The sequence below is a fragment of the Ovis aries genome, chromosome 16 (genome assembly GCF_016772045.2).
Source record: "Ovis aries strain OAR_USU_Benz2616 breed Rambouillet chromosome 16, ARS-UI_Ramb_v3.0, whole genome shotgun sequence".
NCBI classification, from domain to species: Eukaryota; Metazoa; Chordata; class Mammalia; order Artiodactyla; family Bovidae; genus Ovis; species Ovis aries.
Genome location: NC_056069.1, coordinates 34,949,223 through 34,972,582, shown reverse-complemented (window position 1 = coordinate 34,972,582; position 23,360 = coordinate 34,949,223). Strand labels below are relative to the sequence as shown.

The 23,360-nt window shown below is 38.6% G+C and overlaps 1 pseudogene; it reads left to right on the top strand.

Annotated features, from left to right (window-relative positions):
- Positions 1–22,998, top strand: part of LOC114118703 (probable inactive 1-aminocyclopropane-1-carboxylate synthase-like protein 2) — a 44,103-nt pseudogene extending 21,105 nt beyond the window's left edge.
- The last annotated feature ends 362 nt before the right edge of the window (positions 22,999–23,360 follow it).

The following is a 23,360-nucleotide window of genomic DNA, read 5'->3' as shown; positions in this document are numbered from 1 at the left end:
AAACAGTAAATAATCTACCTCTAATGCAGGAGACCCAGGCTTGATCCCTGGGTTGGGAAAATCCCCTGCAGAAGGGAAAGGCTACCCACTCCAGTATTCTTGCCTGGAGGATTCCATGGACAGAGGAGCCTGGCAGGCTACAGCCCATGGGGTCTCAAAGAGTCAGACATGACTGAGCAACTAACACTTTTACACTTTGCTACATTAGTAAACAATAGCATATGGGAAACAGCATTCATTGCTTGCTGTGATTATCTGCCACTCTCCTGGTCTCTAGTGGAATCTGTTGGACCTCACTGGCACCACTGGGGTCTGTTGGGGTTCTTTTAGATCTTTTTGAGCTCTGTTGGACTCTACTTAGCTCTACTAGTAGGTTTTCAGAGCTCCATTGGATTCTGCTGGGCTAGACTCAGCTCCATGTACATTTTGGTAGTTATTTTTGGGAATATACAATTGAAGACCAGAGTAAGAGGGCCACATACAAGTCATTCTGTGGTATTTAAAGCTTCTTCTGGATAACATGATGGCAAAGACACATCATTTTAACTCCAGTCAAATTCTTCTGAGCCTTTTTCTCCAGTAGGCCTTAATACATCAGATTCTTAGCACACCCTTCTTCCCTCCTTGAACCCACACACATCTTTGATGACCCCAGCCCTTCTCAAAATGCATGCCTAAGGAAGTTCAGTACTGCCAGCAAAATTTCCTGTTCATTCCAGAGTAAAACCTGGTGATAGGCTGACTCCTGAATTCCTTCTTAGAGGAGTTACTTGAGAAAACTTGCGAATATAAATCCCTTCTCTGCCCTTTCCACCAATCAGAACCATCTCATCCAGACCTGAGAGCCACCTCTTTGAAATGCAAACATTTCATGACTCTAGCTAATTTTCCCCTTGGGAAGATAAGAGCCTAACTTTGTATATCACTACCTCCTGTCATGAAGATACAGTAATTTGTTTCTCTTTCAGATAAGCACCAGCTGCTGCTGCTAAGTCACTTCAATCGGGTCCGACTCTGTGCAACCCCATAGCCGGCAGCCCACCAGGCTCCCCCATCCCTGGGATTCTCCAAGCAAGAACACTGGAGTGGGTTGCCATTTCCTTCTCCAATGCATGAAAGTGAAAAGTGAAGTTGCTCAGTCGTGTCTGACTCTTAGCGACCCCCTGTAGCACAAACCCAAATGACTTGGTCACAGTAACTGACACCTTTCTTGATTTTTGTAAGTTTTCCCTTCCCCAGCTATACTCAATCTCTGTTCCCTCACTTGTCCTTAAAAGCCCCATTACCTCTGCAAAGTTGAGGTTGGACCCTTTTCCCTATTGCAAGAGTGTATTACTGAATAATAATACTGCTTTAACTGCTGTTTATCTTCAACAGTGACAAATGTCACATTTTTCATATTCCAAAGCACATCAAATGACCAAGCCCAGGGTTTGTAAGGCAAGGAAACATGACAAGGGCAGAGAATAAGCAAGTAGATAAAACAATGATACCATACATAGCTTTTTAATGAGTATGCTAGATTCTAGAAAGTGTTCTTCCTATCAGATTTCAAGAAATGCTAAAAACAGTGTTTTGACACAGCAAATATAAATAGAAAAAAAATTATAGCTATGTTGCTTAATTGGTCAGCACAAAATTTCCTCAAGGGAACTAAACCCACAAATTTTAAAAAATGTATAAACTTTAATATCAGAAATATGTTGCTTGTTTTCATTCTGAAATGATGAGTAATATTCCAGCATTCTTTAAAAGAAAGCCAATTACATGTACTGCCTCAATACTAAAAATATGTATTTAATAGTGAAAAATGGGAAAAGTCATAACAATTGTTGAAAAGTCATCTGAAAAGCCTCTAAGATCCCTACTTCCTGTAAATTTTCTTAAAAATCTTTCCACCAGATTTCTAGCTTGCTTAACAAAAGCAAGGTACACTGTGTGATTGTCACTTAATGTGCCTCCTCAGATCTTTTACAACCACTTTTTTTGGCCACATTAGTATAAATAATGGCAACTATTTAAGACAGTAGGGTCTCTAGTGAAATTGTTCAGTCTTGTACATTTCAATTCATTATGCTCCAGCAGACAGCACAAAATGTACTATTTGGATGATATTCACAGCCCAGTGTCAAGCAACAGTCTCAGAATATTAAATTCCTCCCAAGAGCGTGTGTGTTCCCTTATGTTCTGTGATATTTGACTTGAAAAAAAAAATAACTCTGCAATGTAGTGACAAATATGCAGTGACAGAGGTAATATATCTTCAATTCAAACTCATCTTTAAAATCTTTAGCAATTAATGGGAGGGCAAAAGGCACAATAACAAGTGGACAATTATATTGAAAGATTTGAAAGATTTGCTGTGTTCAAGGCATTAAATGATCATCTGTTAGGTGAAAAGATTACCTACATTTTGTGGGTGAGGGATTAGAGAAAAAGAGAAAATTTAATAAAGTATCATCGTTGCCCTCCATGAACTTGTTGCATAGTGAAAAGTTCCAGGAACTGATGTTAAACATTTATGTGTTTGTTGATGTTGGTGTTGATCCTGACATAGTCCTGTGTTCACAACAATATCACACTGAGTGGAGAATAGGGAGAAAAAGAGAAGGAAGCTGCCCTTTCAAAATTATTTGAACAAATCAGAGACATAAATGAACATTGCCAAAATACCACTTAACGAGATGAAAATTTATCTAAAAATAGCTTGTAGTAAGCTTGGAGAGATTGTTTTATATAAATATGACTAAAATTTACATGGTTACAGCAAATCAAATAAGAAGTCAAATGATCTAAAGAATTAGATCAGATTTAAAATAAAACTAATGTCAAAAATAACAATATTAACAATAGCAAAAATTACATATTCATTGAGTATTTACTCTGGTGTCAGACATTGTGCTAGCCTATTTACATACTCTTTAACCTAAATTTTAATTTTTTTTACAGCCTTTTTAAAAATTGAAATATAGTTGATGTACAATTATACAAGTTACAGGTGTACCAAATAGTACACCTGTTTAGTATAATATAGATTCACAATTTTCAAAGGTTATACTTTATTTTAGTTGTTATGAAATATTGGTTATATTCCCTGAACTGTACAATATATCCTGTAACTTATTTTATCCCTAATAAACTTTTTTATATATTCTCTTTTAATTCTTAAAACTGGCCTGTGAGTTTTGGTGCTATTATTATCATCATTTCACTAGTGGTGAAAACTAAGACTTGGCATGATCTGGTAACTCTCTCAAGTTTACAAGCTATTACGTTAGTGGAACAAAGATTTGGATCAGTCTCCAGAATTTGTATTAGCCTAAATTATCTGCTGGGGTACCTTTTTAAATAGTAAGAAGTAAAAATTCTATAGTTACATGATCATAATATCATAATACTCTATAGACTACCAAATAAGATACCATGAATTTGGGGTTTTATTTTCTCTGCAGAAGAAATCTTAATTTGTCCCAGGACAGTAATTCTTTATGCTGGACCTTGTAATCCTAGGGGAGAGCAAGTGACATTAAATAAGGGTGAAGGACAGACAGAGAGAACAGACTGTGGTTGGCTGCCAAGGCTGAGGGATAGAGGGAAGGATTGGGAGTTTGGGATTAGCAGATGCAAACTCTTATATATAGGATGGATAAACAGCAATGTCCTACTGTATAGCACAGAAAACTATATTCAATACCCTGTGATAAACCATAATGGAAAAGAATACGAAAAGGTATGTGTATATGTGTATAAATAACTGAGGTTTCCCAAGTGGTGTAGTGGTAAAGAACCTGGCTGCTAATGCAGGAGGTGCAGAAGATGTGGGCTTGATCTCTAGGTCAGGAAGATTCCCTGGAGAAGGAAAAGGCAACCCATTCCAGTATTCTTACCTGGGAAATCCCATGGACAGAGGAGTCAAGCAGGCTACATTCCAAGGAGTCAACTAAGCATGTACGCAGTTGCACATACCACGTGTATAATTGAATCGCTTTGCTGAATAGCAGAAAGTAAGACAACACTGTAAATCAGCTACATTTCAATATAATTTTTTAAAAATGGGAGTAAAGGAGATGAGATTTTTCTGATGTGATTTCTCTAAAAGAGATATGATTTAAAGAAAGCAAAAACTGGAACAAATCTTATTCTGGAATCTTTCTTGCTAGGAAGAAGCTATTTACAAATATTATTTTGCCTTATTGGGATTCTACTGTTAAGGAGTGAAGCCTGACTTCTAGTGTATTGTCTATAGAGGGCTAATAACCCTGAGTCCTGGCATTTGGGAAATAAACATGAGGTTGTCCAAACTCCTGGGGTAACATTCCTGCCACCCCAAGTTCGCTGAGCTGAGCATGGGGTGGTGGTGGCAGTTAAGGTGACATCTCTCCTCATCACTTGCTCAAGAGAACCACAGCGTAAAATTAAGTCAGTCAAAGAAAACTATTGGTAAAATAGATAAAAACTAGTTGATGTAGAGAAGTTCTAGACTGAGACTCCTGCTTCCTGGAGAGACACCTCTACCCCGGGGGTGAGTTCAGCAATGCTTTATTGCTAGTGCCCTTCCCCCACTGGATCTACAAAGCTAGAGATGCTCTTTGTGCTGGGAAGATTTTCCCAGGATAAGCCCAGTTCCTGGTACAGTCCTTGGACATTGTCTTCTAACAATCCCAAATAGACTGACTCCATCAGGACACAGGACACATCACAGCCTTGATCTCAAGAAAGGCTCCAAAGACTCTCTGGGGGCAACTATAATTACAATTTTAGCAATATTATTTTTGATTTAAACTAGTTGGATTAGATGATCTTTTAAGTCCCCTTAGATATAACACTTTATGACTAAGCAGTTTGTGGGCAGGCCTGGGAACACACCCATCACATTTCTTTGGGAAAAGACATTACAAATCAAAACAAGCTCAATTAATAGACTTCTGGAACACAATTCATTAAAGGCAAGAATAGATGAAGTGGGAACAAAACGTATAGGCTTTGGAAGAGAACATATTGTGTCCATATTTGTCAGAGCTTAGGGTCACTTTGTTAGTCCAAATGCTGAAGTACACATGGGGCCCATTTGATGGGTCTAAGAATGTCACTGAATGCTTTGATGGGATTTGGTGATGATTTTTTTCCCCTCTGAGTTGAACTTCTTAGCTGGTTGTTTTATTGTTTAAATAAATATGCACTCACAAGGAAAGCTATGGAAATAATAGAAATATTAGAAAACCAACTTCATAATGAAGAACTAAAATATTAAGTATATGAGGCTATGAAGGAACCTTAAAATTTCCTTCTTGAATTTGAAAAGATGCTGTGTAGGTAGATATGTAGATAAAACAATGTTATATTTTGCACAAAAAATGAGGACACAACATAGCAAATTATGAGCATTCTTAAAGGGTAAAATAGAAAATAGTATTACTATCCTTGAAAATCTGAGGACTACTGTGGTGGTTTAGTCTCCAAGTTGTGTTCAACTCCTGTGACACCGTGGACTGTAGCCTGCCAGGCTCCTCTGTCCATGGAATTTCCCAGGCAAGAATCCTGGAGTGGTGGTCATTTTCCTTCTCTAGGAGATCTTCTCAACCCAGGGATTGAACCAGGGCGTCCTGGATTGCAAGGCAGGCAGATTCTTTATTGCCTGAACGACCAGGGAAGCTCTGAGGACTATGGGCTACCTTTATATCTAAGCTTGGTGAATAAGAATATGAGATCAATGGACTAAAAGCTATGAATGAGACAAAATCTATTTATGAAAAAGAGGCGCTTCAAATGCTGAATAGTTGAAAATTCTTCTTTTAAGCTTTTGGGGAATAAATCTCCTCCTCTTCTTCCTTCTCAAATATTGTAAATCACCAAGGGGTGAGAAGATGACATTGAATTTTAAGAGTGAAACAAGGTAATGATCAGCGTGAGACAGCAATGTCCTGGGACTTGAAAATCATGCATGCTGTTAAAGATTTGGGGATGAGATAGAGTAAAAATACCCAGCACTGCCAAAAGATGACCTAATCCCAGAGATAGACTGCAACAGTAGCAATGTGATGAACTAATGGTAAGAATACACCCAGCCTGGAAAAATAAGTAAGTGTTAGTCGCTCAGTTGAGTCTGACTCTTTGTGACCCCATAAACTTTAGCTTGCCAGTCTCCCTTGTCCATGGAATTCTCCATTCAAGAATGCTGGAGTGGATAGCTATTCCCTTTTTCAGGGGATGTTCCTGAGCCAGAGATTTAACCCAGGTCTCCTGCATTGCAGGCAGATTCTTCACTGTCTTAAGCCACCAGGGATACAATATATGGTCAATTCAGTTCAGTTCAGTCACACAGTTGTGTCTGACTCTTTGAGATCCCATGGACTGCAGCATGCTAGGCTTCCCTGTCCATCATCAACTCCCAGAGCTTGCTCAAACTCGTGTCCATCGAGTTGGTGATGCCCTCCAACCATCTCATCCTCTGTCATCCCCTTCTCCACCCGCCTTCAATCTTTCCCAGGATCAGGGTCTTTTCGCATCAGGTGGTGAAAGTATTGGAATTTCAGCTTCAACATCAGTCCTTCTAATGAATATTCAGGACTGATTTCCTTTAGGATTGACTGGTTTGATCTCCTTGCAGCTGAAGGGACTCTCAAAAGTCTTCTCCAACACCATAGTTCAAAAGCATCAATTTTTCAGTGCTCAGCTTTCTTTATAGTCCAACTCTCACATCTATACATGACTATTGCAAAAACCATAGGTTTTACTAGACAGACCTTTGTTGGCAAAATAATGTCTCTGCTTTTTAATATGTTATCTAGGTTGGTCACAACTTTTCTTCCAAGGAGCACATGTCTTTTAATTTCATGGCTCCAGTCACCATCTACAGTGATTTTGGAGCCCCCAAAATAAAGTTTGTCACTGTTTCCATTGTCTCCCCATCTATTTGCCATGAAGTGATGGGACGAGATGCCATGATCTTAGTTTTCTGAATGCCGAGTTTTAAGCCAACTTTTTCACTCTCCTCTTTCACTTTCATCAAGAAGCTATTTAGTTTTTATTCACTTTATGCCATAGGGGTGGTGTCATCTGCATATCTGAGGTTATTGATGTTTCTCCTGGCAATGTTGATTCCAGCTTGTGCTTCCTCCAGCCCAGCGTTTCTCATGATGTACTCTGCATATAAGTTAAATAAGCAGGGTAACAATATGCAGCCTTGACGTACTCCTTTTCCAATTTGGAACCAGTCTGTTGTTCCATGTCCAGTTCTAACTATTGCTTCTTGACCTGCATACAAATTTCTCAGGAGGCAGGTCAGGCGGTCCGATATTTCCAGATCTTGAAGAATTTTGCAGTTTGTTGTGATCCATACAGTCAAAGGCTTTGGCATAGTCAATAAAGCAGAAATAGATGTTTTTCTGAAACTCTCTTGCTTTTTCAATGATGCAGTGGATATTGGTAATTTGAACTCTGATTTCTCTGCCTTTTCTAAGTCCAGCTTGAACATCTGGAAATTCACGGTTCACATACTGTTGAAGCCTGGCTTGGATAATTTTGAGCATTACTTTGCTAGCCTGTGAGATGAGTGCAAATGTGTGGTAGTTTGAGCATTCTTTGGCATTGCCTTTCTTTGAGATTGGAATGAAAACTGACCTTTTCCAGTCCTGTGGCCACTGCTGAGTTTTCCAAATTTGCTGGCATATTGAGTGCAGCACATTCACAGCATCATCTTTTAGGATTTGAAACGGCTCAACTGGAATTCCATCACCTCCACTAGCTTTGTTCATGGTGATGTTTCCTTAGGATCACTTGACTTCACATCCCAGGATGCCTGGCTCTATATGAGTGATCACACCATCATGGTTATTTGGGTCATGAAGATCTTTTTTGTGTAGTTCTTCTGTGTATTCTTGCCACCTCTTCTTAATATCTTCTGCTTCTGTTAGGTCCATATCATTTCTGTCCTTTATTGTGCCTATCTTTGCATGAAATGTTCCCTTGGTATCTCTAATTTTCTTGAAGAGATCTCTAGTCTTTCCTATTCTGTTGTTTTCCTCTATTTCTTTGTATTGATTGCTGAGAAAGTCTTTCTCATCTCTCCTTGCTATTTGGAGCTTTTCATACAGATGGGTATATCTCTCCTTCGGTCCTTTGCCTTTAGCTTCTCTTCTTTTCACAGCTATTTGTAAGGCCTCCTCAGACAACCATTTTGCCTTTTTGCATTTCTTTTACTTGAGGGTGGTCTTGATCACTGCCTCCTGTACAATATCACAAATCTCTTTCCATAGTCCTTATATTTATTAAATATTTATCCAATAAATGAAAGATTCTTTATATCAGGGATTCTAAATTGGGATTGTAAGAGGATAGGGCCATATCCCAGGGGATAGAGTTGATTAGAATCATAAGTCTTTGTCAGATCATTTTTTACTACATACTATATTTCAGAAAATCTAATATATACTTAGGGTTGTGGTTTATATTTTCTGTCCTCCTCCTCCCAACTCCCCACACTAAGGCAGTGATAAGCTCACGTGTTTAGGGTAGAAAAAACAAATCCTGACAACCAGTGTCCTGCATAATATGAAGACAGAATGTACATGAGAGGAATACTTGCTGGAAACAAACCAGAAAGAAAAATATCCTTTTCTAAATATAGAACTTTGGCTACCTTGGTATCTCTGTAAAATAAGCTAGTTTCTATACATATACCTTCACCTCTATTTCTTCTTTTTTTAAATTTAATGTATTACCTTTGACTGTGTGGATCACAACAAACTTAAAGTGATGGGAACATCAGACCACCTTACTTGCCTCCTTCTACACGATGAACTATTTCTAACACTAACCATGAAATTAAGCAAATAACATTAGTGCCCAGAAATGATAATAAAAATTCTGTTATTGCTCTTTATAAATATATTTTACTTATATATAATTATGACCATAAAAACATGAAAAATAGAATAAATACAACCATACTGAAATAAAAAATTAAGGGCTGATATTTTAAAATTACATTTATTCATGTTTTGAAACAAATACATAAATATTTATAACCACATATCAGTCTGTCACACTAATAAATAACATTACTGTGCCTGTTTTCAATTTCTAATTTCCAAAAAATTAAAGTGACTTCATGGAAATGATTTTTCTTTGTGTATTCATTTTTAACAGAAAGCACAGTCAAATTTGTTCATACCTGATAGAGGAACAATTTTTATTAATTTTAATTTCAAGGTTTTTCTTTCACATGCAGTAATAATTATATAAATCATCATGTAGTTCAAAGACAGTTTAAAGAGTTCCCATAGACCAGCACCCATTTTCCCCTATTAACAAATTACTTTATACATTTGTTACAATTAACAAACTAATATTTAAGCATTATTTTTAACTAAAGCACATACTTTACTCAAATTTACTATTTTTTTAAACTAATGTCCTTTGTTAGGAAAAGTTGTAAGCATAAGAATGTTAGGGATACATCCATAAAACTGTCCACTTTACAATACATTCAGGAAGCTGCAAGACTGTCATGTCTGTTTAGATCAATTTTAGTGGCCTTCAAATGATATATTCACCAAAAATCATAATTTCTGTATATAATTTGGAGAAGTTTGAGATCTAGTATTATGTATTTATGAGTTTAATTTAAATAGTCAATTTGAGTGGAACAAGATGGCAGAATAGGAAGACCCTGAGCTTATCTTATTCTACAGATACACCAAAATTACAACTACTTAAAGAAAAACAAGCTATGAAAATGGCATGAATACTAGCATAGAAGATTCCCAACTGAAGAGAAAAAAAAAGAGACACAAGATAGGCAGAAGGAGTAGAGATGTATCTAGTCAGGACACACATTCTGTGGTCAGTGACTCATAAATGGAAAGGATATCACAACTGCAAAGGTCTTCCCTAAGGAATAAGGGGTCCAAACTCCATTTCAGGCTCCTCAACCCAAGGGTTCTGCACTAGGAAATGAATCCCGCAAAAAATCAGGCTATGAAAACAGGAAGCCTACATATGGATTATAGTAAACAGAAACTCTGCTTTTTTGCCTTCAATCAACAAAAATGTAATATTTCTCATTGTTCTAAAAAATTATTTCTCATGATTCTATGAATTGGCTGGGTAATTTTGGCCTCAGCTCAGACTGGAAGATCTAGAGGTTCCCTACAGTCACAAGTCTAGTGCTTGGCTCAATGACTAGGCATCCCTCATCTTCCCGTGGGCTATCCCAGCTCCTCCCCACAGAGTCGATTGCAGAGTTCCCAACAGCAAGAGGCAAGAAGCCCCAAAGCACAAGTACTTTTCAAACCTTTACTTGCATCAGGTTTTCTAGCATATAACATGCCAAAGCCATTCACATGGCCAGCTTAAACTTTGAGAACTGGAGAAATGGCCTTCACAGCTTAATTTTTTTTTGCTCTTGAATGTAAATTTGTTTTACATTTCTGCTGCTACTGCTGCTAAGTCGCTTCAGTCGTAGACGACTCTGTGCGACCCCAAAGACGGCACCCCAGCAGGCTCCCCTGTCCAATATACAAGGTGGAAACCCACTGGTGTTTAGGAGACCCCCCTCCTACATGCATGTGTGCTAAATTGTGTCTGACTTTTGTGATCCTGTGAACCATAGCCTGCCAGGCTTCTCTGTCCGTGGGATTCTCCAGGCAAGAATACTGCAATGGGCTGCCAAGGAAGCATGCAAAAATTTCACATGCTTTGAGTCCTACAACAGAAGAAAGTGGTCAGGGCAACTTTGCTTGAGAGCCTCCCACAGAGGCAAGAGGCAATGGGACAGCCCCTAGGGACTGAGGCACTAGTGGCAGACATTCTGGGGACCTTGGATTCTTTTTATTTCTTTTGCTAGCCTGAATGCTATGGCTGTTGTCCAATCTTCTTAAATTTACTGAGATTGTTTTGTGATCTCTCACGAAAATATTCCATGTACACTTGAAAAGAATATGTATTCTGCTACTTTTGGATGGAATGTTCTATACATATAACTATTAAGTTCTTCTGGTCTAACTTTCCATTAAGGCCAATGTATCCTTTTTGATTTTCTGTCTAGATTATCTGTCTACTAATGTAAGTGAGGTGGTAAAATTTCCTACTGTTGTATTTCTGTCAATTTCTTCCTTTCTGTCTGTTAATAAGATTTTAATAATAAAAATCTCTTGCATTTTTATACATAAATAATGAAACATCTGAAAAAGAAATCAAGAAAACAGTTCCCTTTACAGTTGCATAAAAATATAAAATACCTGGGAATAAATCTAAGCAAAGCATTGCGGCATTATTTACAATAGCAAAGTTATGAAAACAACATGTGTCTACTGATAAATGAATGGATAAAGACGATGTGATGTATATATATAGTGGAATATTACCCAGTCATAAACATGGAATTTACAACATGGATGGCAGAAGGGGGCATTATGCTAAGTCACACAAAGAAAGACCAATTACTATATTTTAATCACTTATATATAGACTCTAATACAGAAAACGAATGGATAAATAAAGCAAAATGAAAAGAGATTCATAGACACAGAGGAAATACAGGTGGTTGCCAGAGCTGGGAGGGTGTGGATATGGGCAAAATAGGTGACCACAGAATGTGCGTCCTGACTAGATACATCTCTACTCCTTCTGCCTATCTTGTTGTGTCTCTTTTTTTTTTTTCTCTTCAGTTGGGAATCTTCTATGCTAGTATTCATGCCATTTTCATAGCTTGTTTTTCTATAAGTAGAATTAAGCAGTACAAACATCTAGTCATAAAATAAATGTCACGGTGAAGTAATATACAGCATTAGCATTATGGCCAGTAATACTGGAATAACTTTGTATGTTTAATCACTATGCTGTATGCATGAATTTAACATAATATTGTACATAATATTTTTGGGGATCTCCAAAATCACTGCAGATGGTGACTGCAGCCATGAAATTAAAAGATGCTTACTCCTTGGCAGGAAAGTTATGACCAGCCTAGATAGCATATTAAAAAGCAGAGACATTATTTTGTCAACAAAGGTCCATCTAGTCAAGGCTATGGTTTTTACAGTAGTCATGTATGGATGTGAGAGTTGGACTATAAAGAGAGGTGAGCCCTGAAGAATTGATGCTTTTGAACTGTGGTGTTGGAGAAGAGTCTTGAGAGTCCCTTGGACTGCAAGGAGATCCAACCAGTCCATCCTAAAGGAGATCAGTCCAGAGTGTTCATTGGAAGGACTGATGTTGAAGCTGAAATTCCAATACTTTGGCCACCTGATGTGAAGAGCTGACTCATCTGAAAAGACCCTGATGCTGGGAAAGATTGAAGGCAGGAGGAGAAGGGGACGACAGAGGATGAGATGGTTGGATGGCATCACCGACTCAATGGACATGAGTTTGAGTACACCCCAGGAGTTTGTGATGGACAGGGAGGCCTGGCATGCTGCAGTCCATGAGGTCGCAAAGAGTTGGACATGACTGAGTGACTGAACTGAACTGAACTGATTGTACATAAACTTTATTTCAATTAAAAAGAAATTTGAAATGAACAATGACACCACAGTGATTGTAAAATTAAAGAAACATGTATTCATTTCTTAGTCTTGAAATGAATATATGACACCAAGTACGCATATTTGGGAGCTGATGTTAAATTGGAATTTCTTCAAATTGTGTAAAACATGGGGTCGCAAAGAGTCGGACACAACTGAGCGACTTTCACTTTTCAAAACACAATACTCATTAAAAAGATAAGCAATACAAATGTGTCAATTTTTACCTTCCTTATTCAACAATAAAAAGGACAATTTTTTAAATTTAGAAGTTAGAGCAATAAAAAACATTTTTTCCCCTAAGAAAGAGTATTGTATCTCTAAGTTGTTTAGAATTGCTAGCCAAAACAGACAGACATTTAGTTGACTTTAGTAGTATCTTTAAATCTACAGACAATCCCCTGTCCTGTCTTCAACTACGCCTCTCTAACCATCCACAGCTCTACACTTGGTCTATCACTGGATATGTCAGTCCTCATAGCACCTTAACTACAAATCTTAGCTTCTTTCAACTATTTTCTTAGGACATCCATTTACTCCAGTCCAAGAAAGCATTTTCCTCCCTTTTTTACTTTAGTATAACAGACAGATAAAATTGTAAAATATTTGAAATGTACAATGCTATGATTTGATATACATATAATCCCCTTAGGTTAGTTAATCCATCCATAATCTCTTATATTTATCTTATTTTTGGTTTGTGAGAAACTTTAAGTTCTACCCTCTTAGCAAATTTCAGTTTTACAGAAACAGTTATTAACTATAGTCGTCATATTTTACATTAGATCCTCAGAGCTTTTTAACCTTATAGCTTAGAGTTTGTACTTTTGATCAACCTTGCCCTATTTCCCCCAGCCCTCCTAACTCCTGGCAGTCACTCTTCTGTTTCAATGAGTTCACACAATTTTTTTTTAGATTCCTCATATAATTGATGGCCTGGGGTATTTGCTTTTTTCTATCTGTCTTATTTCACTTGCTATAACAGTCTTCAGGTTTATCCATGTCATTGCAAATGATAGGATTTTCCTCTTTTTAAAGGCTGAATAAAATTCCACTATCAGATTTTAGCTGTACTGATGATGTGATGTATTAAGGGCAGGCGTGCACAGTTGGATTTCCTGTTGGTGCCAAGGCTGTCATTGCCCCATCCACCCATCTTTATCCTTTCTCAGAAGCAACACACAAATTCCTATCTCCCTTCGTCACTGCATGCATGGCAATGCCCCTCACCACCCCCCACCCCTCCACTGCCAAGATTACTACTGATTGTTTTAACTAATGGGTGTCCCTCCATCAAAGAATTCTACTAGGGACTGACAAGAAGATGTCATTTTATCTATTTTGTTACATAAGTGATCAGATTATATGTAATTTTTCTCAAAGAGTAGGTCATTTTTTCCCAAAGGATTTTAGTTTTGAGAATATAATGTATTGGTAGTCATCATTAGTCAAGCTCATGACTTGTAGCTAGAAAAGCATAAACACTAGGAAGCAAATTGGTTTCTCATTTTTAAAAAGACTCACTGGAAGCCTAATTTCACAGCATGTCCCAGGTGCTTAAAAACTATTATGCTTAAGGTTTTGTCATTGATTAAATCCTTTTATTAACATTTTGAGGAAAGTAAAGGAATGGCAAGAATTCTTTTAAGTATACATATATTTGCATATTTGTCAGCAATTATTAATAAATGCTTAGCTGTCTTTTCCTTTTAACCAGATTGCATAAATTTTATGTGAAACTTTCCCTCATAATTATTGCTTCTAAAACTTTAATAATGCCTTTTGCTTTTTTCTAACCTTTCTGCATTTAGCATTCTTTGTAGTTATTTGATTAGCTATGACAAAATGGTAAACCTATACCTATAAATATTTTAAATATTTTTACTGCTTGTAACATTTAATAACTATATTTTGATTTTAACTGCATTAATTTAGTGGATTGTAATTTGATATAAGTACATTAATTGTCTTCCATGCTAACATTTTGGTTATTTCCTATATACAACCCACTTCCTGCTTTCACTGGAAGCTGAACGGGGTTTTTCTATTTTTGTTTTTATTGTTACTGTTCCCCAAGGCTTTCTTCCTTGTGTTTTTCTTGGGTAGGCAACATCTTGCCATGAAATATTTGAGCCATGACTGAAGTAAACCCACATGCTACTTGTTAAATGAGTTTTTTTAATGAAGTATTTGGTTAACATGAAACAAAGAGGATTTTTAATACAGTGCTCCACAGCCCAATGTCAGAATTATCATGGAGAAATATAATTCTAGAAACATATGCAGAAGCTAGGGCTCTGAGAAGGTTGTAGGAACACGAGCTCACCAGCTCTAGAAATGTGCAGAAGTCCAGGGAAGCATTTAGACATCAGCAGCTTAGAAGTCAAGAGTTCAATACACTTCATTTAAATCTAACAAAGACAAGTACCAAACGCACATCTGGGTTACACCTGTATTAGGACAATCTTTGGCTACATTGTCTTTTGGAATCGCTTTAACACCTTTGCAATTCATATTGAGTCTTTGCCACATTTGCTATTTATCTTCTCCATCTTGTATTAATATTGTCTTATGTCAGGATGCCATACACAGCAAGGTACCATAGTCTAGATGGCTTTAAATAACAGAAATTTAATTCTCACAGTTCTAGAGGCTGAAATGTCTAAGACTAAGGTGTTGGTTAACTTGGTTCCTGATGAAAACTCTCTTCCTGCTTTGTAGATGGCCACCTTCTTGCTATATCATCATATGGTCTTTCCTTTGTACATACAGATGGGAAAACAGAGAGGTAGAAGTAGAGAGGGGTACTTTTCTTCTTTTTACAAAGTCATCAATTCTATCCTATTAAGATCTAATCCTCATGACTCATTTAATCGTAATTACCCCCTAAAAGCCTTATGGAATGAAGCAGGGCAAAGGCTAATAGAGTTTTGCCAAGAGAACACACTGGTCATAGCAAATACCCTCTTCCAACAACACAAGAGAAGACTCTACACATAGACATCACCAGATGGTCAACACCGAAATTAGATTGATTATATTCTTTGCAGCCAAAGATGGAGAAGCTCTATACAGTCAGCTAAAACAAGACCGAGAGCTGACTGTGGCTCAGATCATGAGCTTCTTATTGCCAAACTCAGACTTAAATTGGAGAAAGTAGGGAAAACCACTAGACCATTCAGGTATGCCCCAAATCAAATCCCTTATGATTATACAGTGGAAGTGAGAAATAGATTTAAGGGACTAGATCTGAGAGTGCCTGATGAACTATGGATTGAGGTTCATGTCATTGTACAGGAGACAGGGATCAGGACCATTCCCGTGGAAAAGAAATGCAAAAAGGCAAAATGGCTGTCTGGGGAGGCCTTACAAATAGCTGTGAAAAGAAGAGAAGTGTAAAGCCAAGGAGAAAAGGAAAGATATAAACATCTGAATGCAGAGTTCCAAAGAATAGCAAAAAGAGATCAGAAAGCCTTCCTCAGTGATCAATGCAAAAAAATAGAGGAAAATAACAGAATGGGAGAGACTAGAGATCTCTTCAAGAAAATTAGAGATACCAGGGGAACATTTCATACAAAGATGGGCTCGATAAAGGACAGAAATGGTATGGACCTAACAGAAGCAGAAGATATTAAGAAGAGGTGGCAAGAATACACAGAAGAACTGTACAAAAAACATCTTCACGACCAAGATAATCATGATGGTGTGATCACTCACCTAGAGCCAGACATCCTGGAATGTGAAGTCAAGTGGGCCTTAGGAAGCATCACTATGAACAAAGCTAGTGGAGGTGATGGAATTCCAGTTGAGCTGTTTCAAATCCTGAAAGATGATGCTGTGAAAGTGCTGCACTCAATATGCCAGCAAATTTGGAAAACTCAGCCGTGGCCACAGGACTGGAAAAGGTCAGTTTTCATTCCAATTCCAAAGAAAGGCAATGCAAAAGAATGCTCAAACTACCACACAATTTCGCTCATCTCACACACTAGTAAAGTAATGCTCAAAATTCTCCAAGCCAGGCTTCAGCAATACATGAACCGTGAACTTCCAGATGTTCAAGCTGGTTTTAGAAAAGGCAGAGGAACCAGAGATCAAATTGCCAACATCTGCTGGATCATGGAAAAAGCAAGAGAGTTTCAGAAAAACATCTATTTTCGCTTTATTGACTATTCCAAAGCCTTTGACTGTGTGGATCACAAGTAACTGTGGAAAATTCTAAAAGAGATGGGAATACCAGACCACCTGACCTGCCTCTTGAGAAACCTGTATGCAGGTCAGGAAGCAGCAGTTAGAACTGGACATGAAACAACAGACTGGTTCCAAATAGGAAAAGGGTTACGTCAGGGCTGTATATTGTCACCCTGCTTGTTTAACTTATATGCAGAGTACATCGTGAGAAACCCTGGGCTGGAAGAAGCACAAGCTGGAATCAAGATTGCTGGGAGAAATATCAATAACCTCAGATATGGAGATGACACCACCCTTATGGCAGAAAGTGAAGAGGAACTAAAAAGCCTCTTGATGAAAGTGAAGGAGGAGAGCAAAAAGTTGGCTTAAAGCTCAACATTCAGAAAAGCGAAGATCATTGCATCTGGTCCCATCACTTCATGGGAAATAGATGGGGAAACAGTGGAAATAGTGTCAGACTTTATTTTTGGGGGGCTCCAAAACCACTGCAGATGGTGACTGTAGCCATGAAGTTAAAAGATGCTTACTCCTTGGAAGGAAAGTTATGACCAACCTAGGTAGCATATTGAAAAGCAGAGACATTACTTTGCAAAGAAAGGTCTGTCTCGTCAAGGCTATGGTTTTTCCAGTGGTCATGTATGGATGTGAGAGTAGGACTGTGAAGAAAGCTGAGCGCCAAAGAATTGATGCTTTTGAGCTGTGGTGTTGGAGAAGACGCTTGAGAGTCCCTTGGACTGCAAGGAGATCCAACCAGTCTATTCTAAACGAGATCAGCCCTGGGTGTTCTTTGGAAGGAATGATGCTAAAGCTGAAACTCCAGTACTTTGGCCACCTCATGCGAAGAGTTAACTCATTGGAAAAAAACTCTGATGCTGGGAGGGAATGGGGGCAGGAAGAAAAGGGGGACAACAGAGGATGAGATGGCTGGATGGCATCACGGACTCGATGGACGTGAGTTTGAGTGAACTCTGGGAGATGGTGCTGGACAGAGAGGCCTGGCGTGCTACGATTCATGGGGTCGCGAAGAGTTGGACACGACTGAGTGACAGAACTGAACTGGACTGAACTGAAAAGCCTTATCACCAAATATGGTTATATTGGATGGGATGGTGGCTAGGGCTTCAACATCTAATATTTTTGGCAGGGGACCAAATTCAGTCTATAGCAAGTTTAAATTTTAAAATTCCAAGTGATGGTTTCTTATTTATCCATATTCAACTTAATGTTGTTTTATTTGGCCCATCTTTCTAACTGGCTATCACACTTTGGGTTTTTATTTCATAGAGTAGACACTCATCTCATGCCCCTACAGTTTTTAGGAAACCCTATCTTCACGTGGAAAAGTTGATGGACTCCAAAATTTGTCCCCTCCACCAACCCTAATCTATGAAGATGGTAACAGGAATAAAGTGTCCTTTCATTTGTCTAGATTTACCTCATTGAAAGGCAGTTTGGACTATACTAGTGATATTTTCCTGTATCAGAATAATTGTCTATACAGCAGAAGAACTGGCTCTGCTTCATCTATTGTAAGGAGTTGACACTGAAAACCTGCTGTTCAGTTCTTGATGCTACACTTAGAGGGACATTGATTCACTTCCGGCCAGTAGGGATGGTTAGTGGTTTTAGGAGCATGATCGATGAGGAATAGTTGAAATTCTTAGGAGAAAAGATGTGGGGGACATGTTTAAAGTCCTAGCATATAAAAGAGGAATTAGGGTAATCCCAAGTGCCTTCAGAAGTCAGAGCTAGTATTAATGGATAGATATGAGAGGAAGGCAAATTAGTTTATGAGGAAGAAAATTTAAACAACCAGAGCTGTGCAGAAGGGGTCAGGGGGGCTATTCTTCTGAATCATGAAATAGGAAGCTTTTCTTCACTGATCATATTCAATCAGTGGAAGAATATTTTATACCAGGGTCATTGTCCAAGACTGAATTTGTCCTGAAAGTGAAAGTGAAGCCGCTCAGTCATGTTTGACTCTTTGAGACCCCATGGACTGTAGCCTACCAGGCTCCTCTGTCCATGGGTTTCTCCAGGCAATAGTACTGGGGTTGATTTCCATTTCCTTCTTCAGGGGATCTTCCCGACCCAGGGATCGAACCCAGGTCTCCCGCATTGTAGACAGATGCTTTACCATCTGAGCCACCAGGGAAGTCCTAGGGCAGCGGAATTGTGTTTAAATAGTAGGGAATGGGTCTTAAATTGTGAAGCACCCTCTGGTGCTCTGAGAAGGCTGACTTTCTGTTATAAAGTGCTATGTCAAGACTTCCCTGGTGGTCCAGTGGTTAAAACTTCCCCTTTCAGTGAAAGGGGTGTGGGTTCGATCCTTGATTGGTGAGTTAGGATCCCACATACCTTGTGGCTGAAACATAAAACAAGCAATATTGTAAAAAAAAAAAATCAATAAAGACTTTAAAAAATGGTTCACATAAAAAATATTTTAAAAATAAAGTGCTGTGTCAAGGAATGAATACTGTCTGCATCAATTTTCTAGGTATGCCATAACAAAGTGTTTAAAACTAGATGGTATCAACAGAAATTTGTTGTCTCAAATTTCTACAGGTTAGAAGTTCAAAATCCAGATGGTGGCAGGGACAGACTCCTGAAATCTATAGGGGAAAAAAATCTTCCTGTGACTCTTCCCAGTTTCTGAACGCCATCAATCCTTGGCATTCTTTGGCTTGCAGTGTCATTGCTTCAGCCTTTGCCTCTGTTTTCACACGACATTCCTCATCTCAGAGTGATACCAGTCATGTTTGCTCATTCTAATGATTTCAACTTAACATTTACTAAGACCCTCTTTCTAGATAAGGTCATCGGTACCAGGGCTTATGACTTCAACATATTCTTTTGGAGGACACATTTTAACCCTTAACAGCATCCCCAGGAGGCTGATACATTGCACTTTCATACTGGCTTTGTCCCTGCCATGCTCAATCATCTAAGCAATTCAATTTACCTCCTGGCACTTCAGTTATGCTTCTGTAAAATGAGAGCAATAACTTTCTTTAGCCAAACAACGGGGTCTGATGTGACTACGTAAAGTGTTGAAACATGGACATGTGTTCTCAGAAACCCTCATATGTGGACATGTTTATTTTAACCCTCTTATTGTATGTGCATCTCTAAATGGTAACTTTTTTCCCTTGAGCATAATTAAGGAATGCAGTGCTTAATTTCTAACAGATATAACAAATATCAAGAACACTAACTACAAAAGGCCAACAGGCAGGGTCTGCAATAAGAACATGAGAAACAGCACAGCTTTATTTCATTTTGGAGGAATCTGAGAAAATGAACTAACTTAGTCAATACAATCTTCTCAGTCCACATAAAGAAGAGGAAAACATGAGACCTGTTTTGGGAATTTATTCTAAAATTTATGATCTAATTTTTTTCACCATGACAGCCACTTTGTTCCCACAACATCCTATTCAAAGACTTTCTGGTGACCTAAATCTGTCATTTAGTTTTAAAAGTCCATATTTTCCATCCTGTCCTTGATTTCCAGCTACTCTTTGCACTCATTGTTGGCTACAATAAGTGAAAATTTGGAGAGGTGGCAACATGCTTGCAAACAAAGGGGCAGAATGGTCTGGCATTTGAGGAAGGATTTAAAAGAAGTCTAAAACCAAGCAAATTGGAAGAATGTGTTCTTGGTAGCTTAAAGTAATGGATATGAACTGAAAGTGGCAAAAAATAATCTTGAAAAAGAGCAAAGTTAAAGTACTCATACTTTCTGGTTTGAAAACTTATTACAAAGCTACAGTAATCAAGACAGTGTGGTACTGGCATAAGGGTAGATATATAGATCAATGGAATAGATTTAAGAGTCCAGAAGTAAACTATTACATTAATGACACATTTATTTTTAACAAATGTACTAAGATAATTCACTGGAAGAAAGAACAATCTTTTTAAAAAATGACACTGGGACAATGAAATATTCACATGTGAAAGAGTGAAATTGAGGAATCTACCTCACACCATATACAAAAATGAACTCAAAATATTCATAGACTTAAACATAGGAACTACATCTAGAAAACTCTTAGAAGATAACATAGGAGTAAACCTTCATGACATTAATTTTAGACAGTGGTTTCTTTCATATGACACCAAAAGCAAAGATATAAAAGAAAATAACAGCTAAATCGGACTTCACCAAAATTAAAAAGTTTGTCCTGCAAATGATATAATCAAGAAAATAAAAAAACAACCTACAGAATGGGAGAAGATATTTGCAAATCATATTCTGTATCCAGAATATACAAAAAACACTGACAACCCAATACTATAAGGACAGATAACTCAATTAAAAAGTGGGCAAAGAATATTTAATGGACCTTTATCCTAAGAAAATATACAAATGGCCAGTGTGCACATGAGAAAATATACAACATCATTAGTCGGTAGGGAAATGCCAATCAAAAAACTACAATGAAATACCTACATATTATAATTAAAAAGATTGATAATCAAGCTTAGTGAGATGAGTGTGTTGGAGAGATCTCTAAGCCCTGATGGTCCAGGATAATTTCATCAGGCATGAGGATCTTAGACCAGAGAAAGATGAATGAAAACAGAGGCAAAAGTTCTAGCCAGCCTGCAGAGGCCAATGCAAATACCCAGAGCATGAATCACTAATCAGACACTTTCCACATGCCTTGTGGCCCAATGAGGGGCCAGGGTCTCAGAAACCAGCGCATTCATAGCCAGCTGATGGAGATGATGGTGCATTTACAGTAGATCATTGAAGGATACAGCTGATACCCAAGCATTTGCAATCAGAACCCGACACTGGAAGAGCAAAGGAACAATCAGGCCAGTCAGGAGCAGGAATCTCTCTTGGACCACTTAATCTGTCAACTGGTCTACCTCCTACAATCTGGGGCCATGGGTGTCCTGGAGCTCCAACAAACTGTATTGCCCTTCCCAGGACTCTAGGAGTGATGTCAGAGTTGGGCAGTGAGCCCATCATCCAGGTAGCCCAGCCTCCTCGTTCATCAACTGAGAGATTTTGAAGCTTCATTTGTCAGCCTTGACCTATGCAACCATAAGATTGACATCTCTGCCTTGTACCACTCCAGCTTCTAGGATGACAAGAGCTGCCATGGAGACAAATACCAGGAAGACAAGAATACTCTGGGCTTCATTAACCTTGGTACTGATAAACATAAGCTGTGTACTGATCTGATGACTGAAATCTTAAGTCAGAGTGATGTGAACTGCACTGAGGAGATCTTACTGCAAGATCCCAGTTAGAGAGGGCGATCATCTCTGAGGAAGAAGTGACCCCATTCCTGACATACTACTGCAAGGAAGGTGCCGACCTTGATCCAGAAAACTTGGTTTTTCTAAACGGTTGTTGCTCTGTCTTTTCCATGCTGGCCACTGTTTAGTGTGATCCAGTTAAGGCCTTTCTGACTCCTCACTCCCTTCTGTGGTGGTTTCCTCTTCAGTTTCCAGCTGTGTGTGAAAGTTGAGCTGATGCTTGTCCACTGATGTGAATATCCATGCTTTCCAGCTCATTTTGTACAAGTTGGAGAAAGCTCTGCTTGAGGCTATGCTTACGGAGAATAAGCACAATTAATCCTCAGAATCCTCTGGATGACTTCAACTCCCAGATTCACTGAAGGAATACCTGGAATTTGCCAAGAGATACAACCTACATGTCATCATAGATGAAATTTACATGCTGTCTGTGTTGGATGAACATGAAAATGTTCCGGGCATGGAAAGTTTGTCTGACCTCAACAACACCCATGCGATCAATCAGTCAGTACCAATAAGGATTTCAGCATCTCTTGCTTTGGCTTAGGTGCTCTGTATACCCACAACAAGGAGGTGGGGCTCTGCCATGAGCTTTGCAGCATTTCTGGCATCACCCAGGACAAGCCATATTGGCTGCTCCAGGACAGAAAACAGATTGAAAAAGTGTATCTGCTCACTAACTCTCACAGGTGCATTATCAACAAGTGAAGGTTTTGAAGATCCCCTTTCTCAACTGTGGCTCTGGCCTCTATGTCTGAGTCAACTTGGAACACATCCTGGACCTGTATGCATGTGAGGAAGAGCTGCTCCTCCATTGCTGTTTCCTGAACAGCAAGCTGATGTCCCGTGGTGAAACCTACAAGTATAAGGTGCCTAGAATTTTCTACCTAATCATGGTGGATAAACTCATCTGTTAAAACACAACAATGCAACAGTTCTATCAGGTGCTTCTATGGAGCAGAAGCAGGATTTGATAGTGAAGCGGCTGGAGGATGTGCAGAGGGAGTGAGTAAGCTCTCTTCCTCCCAGTCAGTCTCTCCAGCCAGTCACATGCTCAGGGAGGCTTGTTATCAGCCTCTGGTCTAGAAAACTGGGGCACTGAGCTGAACTGGTGCTGCGGCTGAGCAAACAGTGGGCTCCTCCAGGAAGGGGCTCACGTGACTCAGTCATCAACCTCCTTCAACTGAGCATCTTTCATTTTTGGAAGCTTTGCATCCTTTCATTATTTGCTAGCTATTGCATGTGCAAAACATTTTTTATGGGGTTGGAATGGGAAAGCCTACGGGAATAAAAGGAACTCCTTGGGTCTTGTTTAGTTGGATTTATTTTTGTCTTTGATGTCTTCTAAATTCCATATTCTTTTGAATTCCA